Below are 12,938 nucleotides of genomic sequence, written 5' to 3'. Positions count from 1 at the left end.
GTCAACTTTTTACAAACGAAAGACGTATTTTGGTTCAAAATTTGATTAGTTTGAATATTGCGTTAAATTTAGAAATTCTTTTGTTGGGCAATTCACAATTTTCCGTGGACCTTAACTCAAACATTTTTAGATCTGTGCAAAACTTTATTAAATCCGGCAAGAGATTTTGAGTTCAAATTGTAATACCAATTGTATATATTTATTGTCATTATTGTAATGTCATTTCAAATGCATATTGGGAGAAGGCGTTGATAAGTTGTTATAACTTGTGCCTAATCCCTTGTCTAATTTTGGCAATAAATATGTTTAAACTAAATTAATTCCTTGTATCGCCACTAATTTGATCACTGTGCGGACCCAATCTGACGTCACCAATCAGCGTTTCGAGTATTTGCGAATGTCAAGAGCAATCTCGGATCAAGTCTTTTGCAGTATCTTACACTTCAAATGGTTTTTTTTGGTCAGCTTATTTCCATTTTATAATGACCTTTTGAATTTATATGAAAACAAGTATTTCTATAGGGTGAATTTATTTCTATAGTCCAAAACCGAATGCATAGTCGTCGCACGCGGCATTTTTTAAAAACGTAAACAAAAACACTGACTTTTGAGTTTAAATTACGTTTTCTTGTGCTACCAGTATTTGAACTTAAACACTAACCAACTGTAGACACAAGATGGTGCATGGCTATCTATTCTAAGGCTTCATCATTATTATAACTGATCTGCTGACACATTTATTGATTTCAAAGTATTTTTGCAAAAAGTGATCTGATTTGGGTACTGATCCGATTTGGGTACGTCGAGTTTAGTTTTTGCAATGGGAGACCACACAAACGACAATACTGATAAATGGGGGGTTGGAACATTTTAAAAGTAGTCCATTGGAAAAACAGCCGTCCATACTAATATTAACAACTGGTTGTTGGGGTCACATGTGCTACTATTGACCAATCACAGAACCTATAACAAAGTGCAAAATGAAATTTGGAATTTTATAACACAATTAAATACTTATTCATTATGTGTTAGATCGTTTATGATCTACATATATTCCTCAATTGACAGAAAATACATGAAGGACGCTACTTGTTATATGTTTAATCCTTACTTATTTTCCACATTTTTCAATACAGTATATTCAAACTACTGCAGTTTTTTTCTCTCGATTATACAAAATAAACTGGTTATAGCAAATATTTTTTATATGCAACACTGTATGGTTACATTTAGCATGTAACCAGACTACTATGCTGNTCCTGCTTACAGGCCCTCGGTGATTCAAAATGACCTAGCCCATTCCAGATCACGCTCTAAGTCCGGTCAGCTCCTTAGATGCGGATAAGCTGTCACAGTTACATACAGCACGTATACGGGAGCGTGGAACACGTCCTTTAAAAAGCTTCACTGTCCTCCTATGTGAATAAACTGGTTATAGCAAATAATTTTTATATGCAACACTGTATGGTTACATTTAGCATGTGACCAGACTACTATGCATGCCATCGAGCAATACAAATTAAATGTAGCTTACACGTGTTATTTGTGTAGTGCAAAGTAGCTAAAACGGAAACGGAAGTAGATAGTGTGGTTATGTGTTTCCTGTACCACATGTACCATGTACCAAATTACTATTGCATCCCTTGTATTATATTGTTATATTTACAGCTAGGATTGTTAACTCTAGATCTACTGCTGAACATCTCATTGACTTCAATCTTCATGTGACTTTCATTCTTAACGGTGCATGTGCCTTTCCGGCTTAATTACTCTTATTTAGATAAGCTCAGCGGAACAACAGCCTCCGATGTTAACAATATTTCAAACATATCACGGGTGATTTAGAAACAATCGGTATAATCGTATAATTACAAGAATTAAGTGTATGAGCAATTCCTACACAAAGTAAATCTTTGGAATTTAAAATGATTTTACCGTTTTCTGCCATCTCTAATTTAAACTTCATCAATATCGAGAGACTGCAGGCGCTAGGTGTCAGGGTTTGAAACATTTAATTTAGGAAGAAAGAGCGACCCTTTGCAGATTCCGAAATCAAATTTAAAGATACAACAATGTTTTTGTTCGCGCATGTGCCGCGCTAGGTCTGTACGTACGGGAATCGATAGTACTTTAGATAGGTCGTATGTTAGCGGGCGCAGCTAACACCTACGGTGGCAAGTTCAAATTACAGCACAACATCCCCAGCCCTCAGATACAGCAGCTGGGTGATGTCGGCGTGTGTTGAACGCACACTCGTCCATCAGCAGCTAGTCAGGGACTAGATGTAAGTCCGACCTGTATATAACCATGTACTCTCGTACATGTACCCCTGGTTGTCACATATACCTAATATTAAAGAGAAAAAAATATCATGGTGTTATTTAGCATTTTCAAGGTTTATTTATCACAAGCTTCCTTACCATGAAAATGACTGTTGACCATCTAAGAAAATCTAAGACAAATTCCCAATTATACGCAGAAGGGATAGATAAACCAAATCTTTAAGACGTAGTTTAAGTTTTCATACCTAGAAATGGTGCACACTGTGGAAGAGTAAAACAAATAACAACAGTTATATTGAAACCAAGGTACTTCAGACGTATTTGTGGAATTTTTAAAGTCCACATTTGATGAATTGTACTGCGTTATGAATGCGCTATTATAAAATATAACTGTGTATCTTGCACGAAAGAGCACGCAGAAAAAGAAAGTGGCTTTGTCGTCAAAGATTCTGCAAAAACTAAAAGATAAATCTTTCTTAAGGCACCAAGTGATTCGAATACAGATCTATGATTCGTCAGCTCTAGAATGTTACTTTATGATATACGTAAAACAACATCTTCAAACAAGAGATGTTTACGTACACGGTCATCGTGATAATATTATAGACACATCTATCCGTGTCCAGAGCTTTGGCACTTGCTACGTCAGAACACTACTAGTGAAAGATGAACTTAAGAAACACACATGTGATAGCTACTATAAACATTTAGTAATAAATACAGTGTGCCGAGAATGAATTACACTGCATCATACAGCTGTTTTGTCCTTCTAGGACTCATCGGTGATGATAGGAGCCAAAAAGATGGAAATTCATATTGGTCTGAACCACTGATGAAGGTGGTCTGAACTACTGTTGAAGGTCTGACATAACACCTTTTAATATATGAATTATTTCAAAACTTGTAATGGCTAATTTCAAATTGATAATGAGTAAAGTTTGAAAATTATGAGCCCTGCAACTGATTAAAAGAGATAACATTCTTGATAGCAAAGTGGAGCAGAATTGTTTTTGACATTCCTAATTATGCTCAATCTGGGTACTAGTATTCGAATCTATACTGATAGCTAATAGAATTAGCCCGTTCAGAAAGAATACCCGCCCGACATTCTCTCATCCTCCAGCAATAAAGGTCCGGGGTTTTGAATTAGCTTTCAGTTGTTGTTTGTTTCGGATCTCTGGTAAGTGCACTCGTTATTGTCAACAATTCTAAGGTCCCCGTAATAAAAGGACTGGTTTACTGAGAGAAAAATCTGACGAAGAACAACAATGAGATGGCGAAGTGCTTTTTAGTCCATCTAACATGAGTTAATGTACAAGTAGCGCCCTAGACTGTATATGCCATGGGATTTATATAGGTCAAGTCAATTTTGTTTATTATAGTGTCATATATCACAATTACATCGTACACGTATACAGTTACATAGTATAACAACATACATGTATAGTTACATAACAGGGATCAATCATCTTAATGTAAAAATATATAGACCATATCATAATTTTGTTAAGAACAGCTATTATACCTTACAAAATTAATAAATTAAAACAAACTATCACATGTGCCAATCCAGAGAGCAGGTGATTGGGACAGTCCCTACCTTACAAACTCCTGGATTTTGTCCTTACATATTAAATACTATAATAGTTTAAAGGTTTCTTTTACATTTACTGTCTTAAAACATGATGTCTTTAAAAAAAAAACACCAAAAACCCCCAATAACAATGGTGATAAATAAAATGAATAATTTCCTAGTTCTACATTGTAGTGAAATTTAGGTTTCCAAGGGTTGGGGATCCCCCTACCAGCGAGGTCTGCTAAATTCACACTTACTAGTAGCTAATCATAATTTAAACGGAAGATTATTTTCATAAAAAATTATCTGATTGACACCTGGTCTCATATAGGTGTAGGCAATAGTAAGTGATCTCTCATTTAGGAAATGGAACAGAAACACTTTAACCGGTTTCAATAAACTATAACTGGAAACATCTTCGATAATATTACGAAATCCGCATTTTAAACCTAACGACCCATTAAAACTTCCCGACATGCTCGCATTCAATATATTTACGACTGAACGCATCAAAACTTTAAACGCATTATATAGATATGTAGCATGCTCACCTTACAGATTTACCCATAGAGTTACGCAGTTCAAAATTGTTTACTTTCCTAACAACTACCAGAAAATATTATATTTCGAATTACAAATTTTTCAATGATTTTTCTGCATGCAATTACATCTATAGGAAATGCAAGACAAGCCACTTATATTGTCATACCCAACAATGTGACGTGGATGCTACAGCAATTTAAAATATAGTACTTAACAATACATTACAAGAACTGATGAATTAAATCAATGAAAATAAAACAAAACAGACACAGACTTGTGTAATAATCTGTTACGTTGAATGATAAAGTTTGCACAGACGGCCTTGTCCCACAACACAATACCTATACAAAAATTATCTGTAATCTTTCTTTATTTCTCTAATTTATTCTTTTAATTTTCTGTTCGTTTATCCAGATTTTAAGCCTGTTTACTTTAGGATTGTCAAATTGAAAGACATCCGAAATTGCTTTAAACAATGTTATGCTAATTTAAAAAATAAAAATAGATAAAACTTTTGAAGTGAACATGGGAATTGTTCGTACAATTTCAATGGAAATAACTCACCAATGTCCTATAATACACAAAATATAATATGTATAATTATTATATAAAAACATCTTTATTTGTGTAAACACAAAAAGAAGAAAACATATCAGTTTATACACGGACACCAACTTAGAAAGAAAAGAAAATATAAAAGTATTTTATAATACTTAATGAATCTACATCAAATAATATACCATTTACCTCCATTTGCGTATTTTGACATCACAATATGTTAATTATGCCATGATTAAACACCTTAAGAATAAGTAATGCGATCCGGTTGCCATCGTTGCTTCCACAGCATTGATTCTTTAAGTCGGCCAGACCATTGTCAAAAGGACACATTTCATGTTCATTCATAACATGTTGAATAGATCAATACTGCATTCTAAAATTAATGTAAAACATTTTATCATAACATTTTCTGTACGTGATAAAATATGAATAAAATAACGAAGCTATACTGTATACTACTATTTACAAACAAAGGAAATGGGTGTAAACGGACAGAAAATAACCGTGAATATGTACCAATAGATGAAGAATTAAAGAAGGTAAAATTCGCCGCTATATGATAACTAATAAGGTATATTTTGAAATCAATTAACCGTTGGTATCAATCAACGAAGTAACCACGGAGATACATTTAGCGGGATTATATACATGTAATAACTTGACAAACAAATACGTTTGGAGGCAGATTACCTGTAGACATTTAACAAATCAATGAGTATCCCCGGAGAACAGGACGCTGAGAGCGAACAGTAAATGAAGTATACTTTGAGATAAGTGAAGTGAGGTTATCTAGCCATCCAATGAATGTACTTGGAAGTAGTTGACTGTGCATGGTTGACAATCAGTGAATGATATTTGGAGCTATATTTACCGTGGTTATCAGACAATCGAATGTTTCCAGCCATGAGTTTCTGGTAACTATTTCGACATACATTTTGAAACTACCTCTTAATATATGCTGAGGAATTGAACGTTGACATCCGTCGATCTTTGTACTGAAACGACAATAATGAAATATATATATATATAAAACTCTGATAAAGGATAGAAAGTATTCTATAAACGGCAAACGCCTTCTATTTATTATCATTTTCTTTTCCTTTCGTCATCATATCATTTTTAATATGACAAAATTTATTGGGCCATACTGATTTTCATTTTGACTTCATGCAGTATTAAAACAATTAAATGGGAGTCATTCTATAGCAGTATAATAATTCGGCAGATATTTGTATACATTTAGTCATATCAACAGGTTGCTGCGAATATCATGACTTTCTCGATAGAAGTCGACTACTGACGAACAAACTTACGACACAAGGTTTCAAAAGACTAATGATGGCCATGGTGGTCGTCTTCAGGATGGCGCAAGGAAAGATGTTGTTTCTTTGTGTAATATGAAGGTCAATACTTCTGATTATACCCATTAGTGTGTCTTGTGGTTTTGTGTCACTTCCGAGTTGTCGATTTGAGGACGTGACAGTATTGGGATTCGACTGACATTTTCATGGCGAGTGTCATTGATGAAGCAGAAGACGCTTACTCTTCCGGAACACCTGGTCTTATTCTCTTGTTCTTTTTCGAGGGTCTTCATCTAAATCTTTCCATTGTTCAGTTTTGCTTTGTTTAATCGGTTTGAGTTCGAATCATGGTTTTGTACATACTTCGGTGCTTCTTGCTGTGTTTTGTTAAGTAGGTATATTTTTCACTGGTTACGAGTATGATGCATACATTTTAAGCCGTCTTTTTGTGCGTTTCATAGTGGGCTTCAAATTGTTTTGGTGTCTGCTGAGTAAGATTATATATTTTCGGATTTATTTATATTACAATTCTTTCTGTTTTATTTATCCCAGTTTACCGACGTTTGATTAAAGGTAACTTCAATGAATGTTCAGTTAGATACCAAAACTGGATTAACATACCTTCGTCAATTACAAAAACTGAAAATGTAAAGTTTATATATAGCTGCAACAAGACATATAATATACTCAATCGCAATCCAAAGTTTTGCAATGTACGCTACCATATGAACAAATGTATACATGTACATTTTTCTTATATCATAGCAAAGGGCACTACCACATGTATAAAAGTATATTTATTCTTGTTTCTTATGTCATAGTAAAGGGCACATTACTAAATATGGTATTGATTAACAGGTTCATCGACTGGACATGCATGGAGGTGTCTGTGGCATCCCTGTCATAAACCCCACCTGTCCGGGACAGATCACAGTAAATCAATTGTCAACATGGTTTGGTGTTTCTTGCGTCGGGACAGCAGTCCTTCAGCACGGCCGGTCCCTCGCCGACCCGGTAATTAGATGTGCCCGTTACGTAACCCTTTATTCTATCTCCTAAATTAGACCTGAAACAACTTTCTCTAATCTCTAACGAGTTAAATATTTTCTTTAAAATCTAATAAACAGTGAGACGTTAGCAAGTGTCTCGGTTGTGGTTCAGAACCTCTGATTAATTAGACACCTCAGCTCTCGTGCGATGGCGTCTTTAACCAGTGGCCTGACAGTAATTTACACGCACAGCACATGCGCTAGAATTGAATCGTACCGCTGCAGGTCCCCTGGGAAACTCCAGTAGGCCTTTTGAGCAATGTTTTCTTAACGAAAGCCGGCATTTACTAATTTGCTAACACAAACGCGATTTAAAGCGTCAGGACAGAGGCGTCAGCCGATAATCAACGTCCAACGGCATTGTGTTGTTACAATTGCACGTAAGTCATTAAAACCTAGATTTTAAAATCCGCTGACTACACCCGTAACTGCCTGCAATTGATGTCTATCTGAGTAAGCGCCGAACTTAGCGAGCTGTCCAGCCGTACCTCACGGACTTGAATATACATGGCCTGGGTATTGTAGCAGGCCATAACCTGAGTTGGACCCTCTGTTGTTAGTATGCTTTTTTCTTGCCCCTGGTTTATTATGATAAGTCATTTTGATTTTGGGCGATGCTAGTTTTTTTGTTGATACATTATTAGGTCAATGACTTGTATTGGTGGAGCGTTATGGCGATGGTACGGTGCTAGTCTACTCGTTTACTTTAATTGGGCGCACTGGTGTTCGTAAAGTCTAAGGTTGCTGGTTATGATCGATTGCTTGTGATGTTGTATTTGTGTGTTGGTACAGTGATAAGACTTTTTGAGGCAGTGCTGGTATTGTAACATGTTTAGGGCAATGGTTTGCTATAACGGGGTACACTATATGTTGATGTTTGCGGCTGGCCGATGGATGTGCTAAACCAAGGGGTTAGTATGACAAGGCACTCTGATGTATGTTTGGTTATAGGTCACTGGGTTACTGTTTGTCGTAAGTATGGTGCGAGGCTATCTTACTGTTGTTGAGTCTATCAGGGTTGGTTGCATTCTTATTGATGGAGCTAAATGGGGAGAGTTTCGTTAGTAATGAAACCAAATTGCATTTTCTCTTTCAGTTTTTAACTATAGGGTTATGTGGCATTCGGTGTTGCTTTGGTATAATTTATGATTTAATGATATTGTTGATGTTGGTTCGAAGCTACTGCAGTCGTTCTCTCTGATGGGACCTTTCTACTGTTTGTATCTATTATCTTTAACTCCAACGGGACATTCTGCTTTCGAACGTATGCTAGCATCGGTTATTGTGTGCCGTAATAATGACGTCATTGACATATTAATATGATAACATCATCTTTTATTATACTTTGCCTTTGGAAAACTGGATTTATCAACACGATAAAGCTGTTATCTTTCATACTGTGACAGATATCAAAAGTTACGGTATTGACCAAAGAGTACCGCAGCCAACGCTGCTGTTCAGAAGTAGCAGTAACATAAGTATTTGTTTTAGTACATCTCTGCTACCTACATAATTATTTTGCTTACAATTGTAACTACATTTTTTATAAATCTGATTAGATAATAGCAGAAAGCACATCAAACATATTTTCCTGTTAAATAGCATATTTGTTTTATTCGTATGGCAGACATACATGTACAATGTACCGACATCCTTCACTCGTGCTGAAAAATATCGGTATCCTGGCATAGTTATGGAAAATATATTATATTTAATCGGAAACCATGAAATATCCTCTATTAATGCTAGTGTAGTAGTCGATTGTATCATTGATCATTACTGATTTTCTATTATTATTGAGTTATCGCCTGTATTCTGATACATAGACCAATACTCCTTCCACAGTAATGTGCGATATTCTGTGTTTGAGAAGTATTCGTTCAATTATACATGTACATTATAATTATTATAATTAGTTTTTTTATAGGATCCACGATTCCAGCACTTCCTTTGTCCATCATATCACAATCAGTTATATTGATTATATTTTGTCATTGAAAAACAATTCGGGTACAATTTGCATCCTATTAATAGAGATTGAAATTACATATCGTTCCTCTTCAGCTTATATTAGTAATTCATAACGTTCGCTGATATTGTAACAAGCAAACTTTATGACAAAGTTGAAGACTTCAACTTCACGTTTTTTGCTAACTTTCTATAACAGAGTTATTATTCTATAGCAGCATATTTAAATATTAGCCTTACTTACTTATATATATTACTTCATAGCTTGTTCTAAGGATCACGATTGTGTCGGTATACGCGCCCCGTTAACTAATTTAAACCAATGTCAACTTCAATAATTACCGTCATTTGGTTTTGGCACTATCTAAACATACCACAGTCAGATGTCATTCATATTGGCTATTAATGGCATTAACTGATTGCTGACGTCATCATTACTATGATGTCATAATTGTAACGTTAGAAACCTTCTCTTGACAGATGACTGTTCTATTCATTGAACAAACATAATTATACGATTCATACTTTTTTTGAACTAACTGCTGAATGACAATAAGAATTTTATTTTCTATGAGATAAACAGATTCCCAAACATATTAGTATAAGTATTGAACTACTTTTAGTTGGCATCCATAGGCAATATGAATGCCAACTGGACAACGAAAGATCCAATATACAGTGCTTAAACATACGTTGAATTTTTTAAGGCTATTATCATGACATGATTTACCACAAAACATCAATATCGAGTGAGGTTTAAGACTTGCACACTGTATCTGAGATCGTCAATGAGATTTATACATGTACTATCCTGAAATTTACATGGATATTGTTCTTGATTTTTTACGTCTGGTGTCTTAAAAGTCTGTTTTCCTCTCTGAATCCTGAATCAAAGTTTTCCTATGTATTGACGCTGTTTGACATGTTTACTTTTTCTGATATTATTAGCGATGTTATTAGAAAAAATGCACTTTATTAAAATTAAATTTGTTGTAATTAAGAAAATTAATAACCTTTCAGATTTCTTTTAATAGAAAAATAAATAACAAATCACACAGAACAAACGTAAAGTGGAGACTGCGATATCTTTGCAGATTAGATTTTTAAACAACAGCAAAGTTATTTTTATAATTATGTAATAATTTGCATCAACCAATTTAATTACACCATATTATTTGAAAACAACCCGGGTATGTTCTTTAAGCGAGAATCTCTTCTTACAGACGTATTGGTAGAGAAAAATATCAATAATAACAAAAATGGCGTTTCTCGATGTAACACCACGGATACACTCAGTTATCAATGCTCCAAAGACGTGTACGTCGATATTCATTTAATGAGATTGATGTTTTTTTATTTTAAAAACAAATTTGATCTTATTAATGTGTAAACTTTTCAACATAAAAATAACTCAGTGTAATAATTGTTATATGTTCCTGTACATTATCACCTCGGTTGAAGTACTATTTTTCTTTAAACCTAAATATTAGTTCAGCATTATCACCTCGGTTGAAGTAATATCTTTCTTTAACCCTAGATATTTGTTCAGCATCCATGGATGTGTCCTCAGATACCGTATTAATGACAACTACTCTTAGCTCTGTGATATTTGAAATGGAACTTGATTCTTTTTACATTTTTTCATTATCAAAGACATCAACTCTTAACCTATCATATTATAGTCTGTTTCCACTTTACGAGTTCCTCCATCTGTTAAAACCTTTACTTTCAGTGACTTTATTGTTTTTAACCTCTCATATTTATCATTATACTTTCATTCTGACTTGATTAGGAATTGTTTAGATAAAATGCTAACCACATATGAAACATAGCTTCTGATACCCCCTGAATGAAAAACACTTCGGTGAATTGGATATCTTTATACAATGTCTACCCATTTGGTATTTCTTCACACTAACTGTCTTGACTCTTATCCCTTGTGGAAACTTTTTTTGACTACCAGAATTACAAACCATATCACTGGAATCGTAAAAGGATCAAAACCATGAGATGGAAACGACTAGAAATACATTTCTATCACACAGCTCTAGTTGATATACTAGCATGACGTATGAAGAATCCTTCCTTCTTACTTCTAGTAATTGTTTCAAAGAAGAATAAAGTGCATCTAAATATATTTATTTTTTGCTACAAGTACCTTTATTAACACTCCCAGAAGAAAATGCATTCATAAAAATATGAACGAAAAATAATCAGTGTCACATTAAAACCTCTCCTCCCACTTTTATGATGGAGACCAAATAGAGAAACAAAGAGATAGACGACGTTCGAAAAAAGCGTTTACATTTACAGTAACTTCCATACCAAAAACACATTTCAAAATGTTTATATTTGGATTACTAATAACTATTTATTTAGAATGAAAACATACGCACACGTGTATTGTCCGAAGTTTTTTCACAATCGTGCCGGTCTACGCAAACCGGTAAAAACCTATATTCAACATGAATTGGCCTTCATTGTATTTGTTTTGATTTGCGTTCAAACCAACATGAAAGCAAAAAACAACTGTTCAATAACTAAATTAATGTTATTTTTACGTAATTTTACGTGAATGTACAATGTAACAGTATAGAAGTAACCCCTATTTGGTAGCCGAAGCATAATGTCTTCCTGACATAATATTTGTTGCATTTGTACCTTTTGAATTAAAAATAAGATATTTTTGTTGATTCCTTGTAGATTTATCTGCCAGTTGCTTGACGTTCGTTCTCGGTGAACAAATTAAAACGATGCATTACGAATAAAGAGATGAAAGTGTGAAAGCGTTTTTGTAATTGTTCGAATTTGATTTATTTAATCAATACACACAGAATATTCCTGTTTAGATACTTTATCTAAAGGGTTTCCTCGCTGTTTATATTTGATTGGTTAACTAATGAATTCAAACCCTAACGATACTTCATTAAGTTATGAAGAACTTTTTTTAAGTTATACACATACATTTTGTATTAACCATTTCAAACTAAAAGTATTTTCATTTCTAGTATTTGATCAATCTTGATAAAATTATGCTGGCTTGTTTTTTTAAACTTGCTTCTGATAAGTATATTATCTAAATAAGATAATTAGGTATTAAATGCGTCTCATTTTCTCAGAGAAATTAACATTCAGATTTTCGTGTGGTCAACATTTTTAACGATTTTATATAGAAAACATCAACTTCACTATAAAATTTTATAACCACATGTGTTAACGAAACATTGATATATCATATAATTACACAATAATATTTGTGAATGGCATTTTCAAAAAATATTATTTATAAATCAAAATGAAACACCCGGTGAACTCTACAAGAAAATGTTGTCTCCGAGGAAGATATTGTCTTAAAATAAAAAATAAAAAAACAATCACCTCTTTCCTGTTCAACACAGTACAATATGACCTCCAGCAAGCTAGCCAGCAATACAGGACAAAGAGAGTACAATGAGCTATAAGATAATGAAATTCAACAATTATTGCTTTAAGGTGAAAGGATTGCTTTGGATGGTTTCTCTTGTGATCAAACTACAATCAATATTAAGTATCAATTTTGGTAAATACTTAAACCTTAGGACAGTCATTCCCAAAATATGCCCTACCCTATGGGCAATACAATGATAATACCAAGCTCTTTCATGACACTATTATTTTG

This window comes from Mizuhopecten yessoensis, unplaced genomic scaffold (assembly GCF_002113885.1).
Source record: "Mizuhopecten yessoensis strain PY_sf001 unplaced genomic scaffold, ASM211388v2 scaffold716135, whole genome shotgun sequence".
NCBI lineage: Eukaryota > Metazoa > Mollusca > Bivalvia > Pectinida > Pectinidae > Mizuhopecten > Mizuhopecten yessoensis.
The sequence above is the reverse complement of the archived record's forward strand: the minus strand, read 5'-3'. Positions refer to the sequence as shown.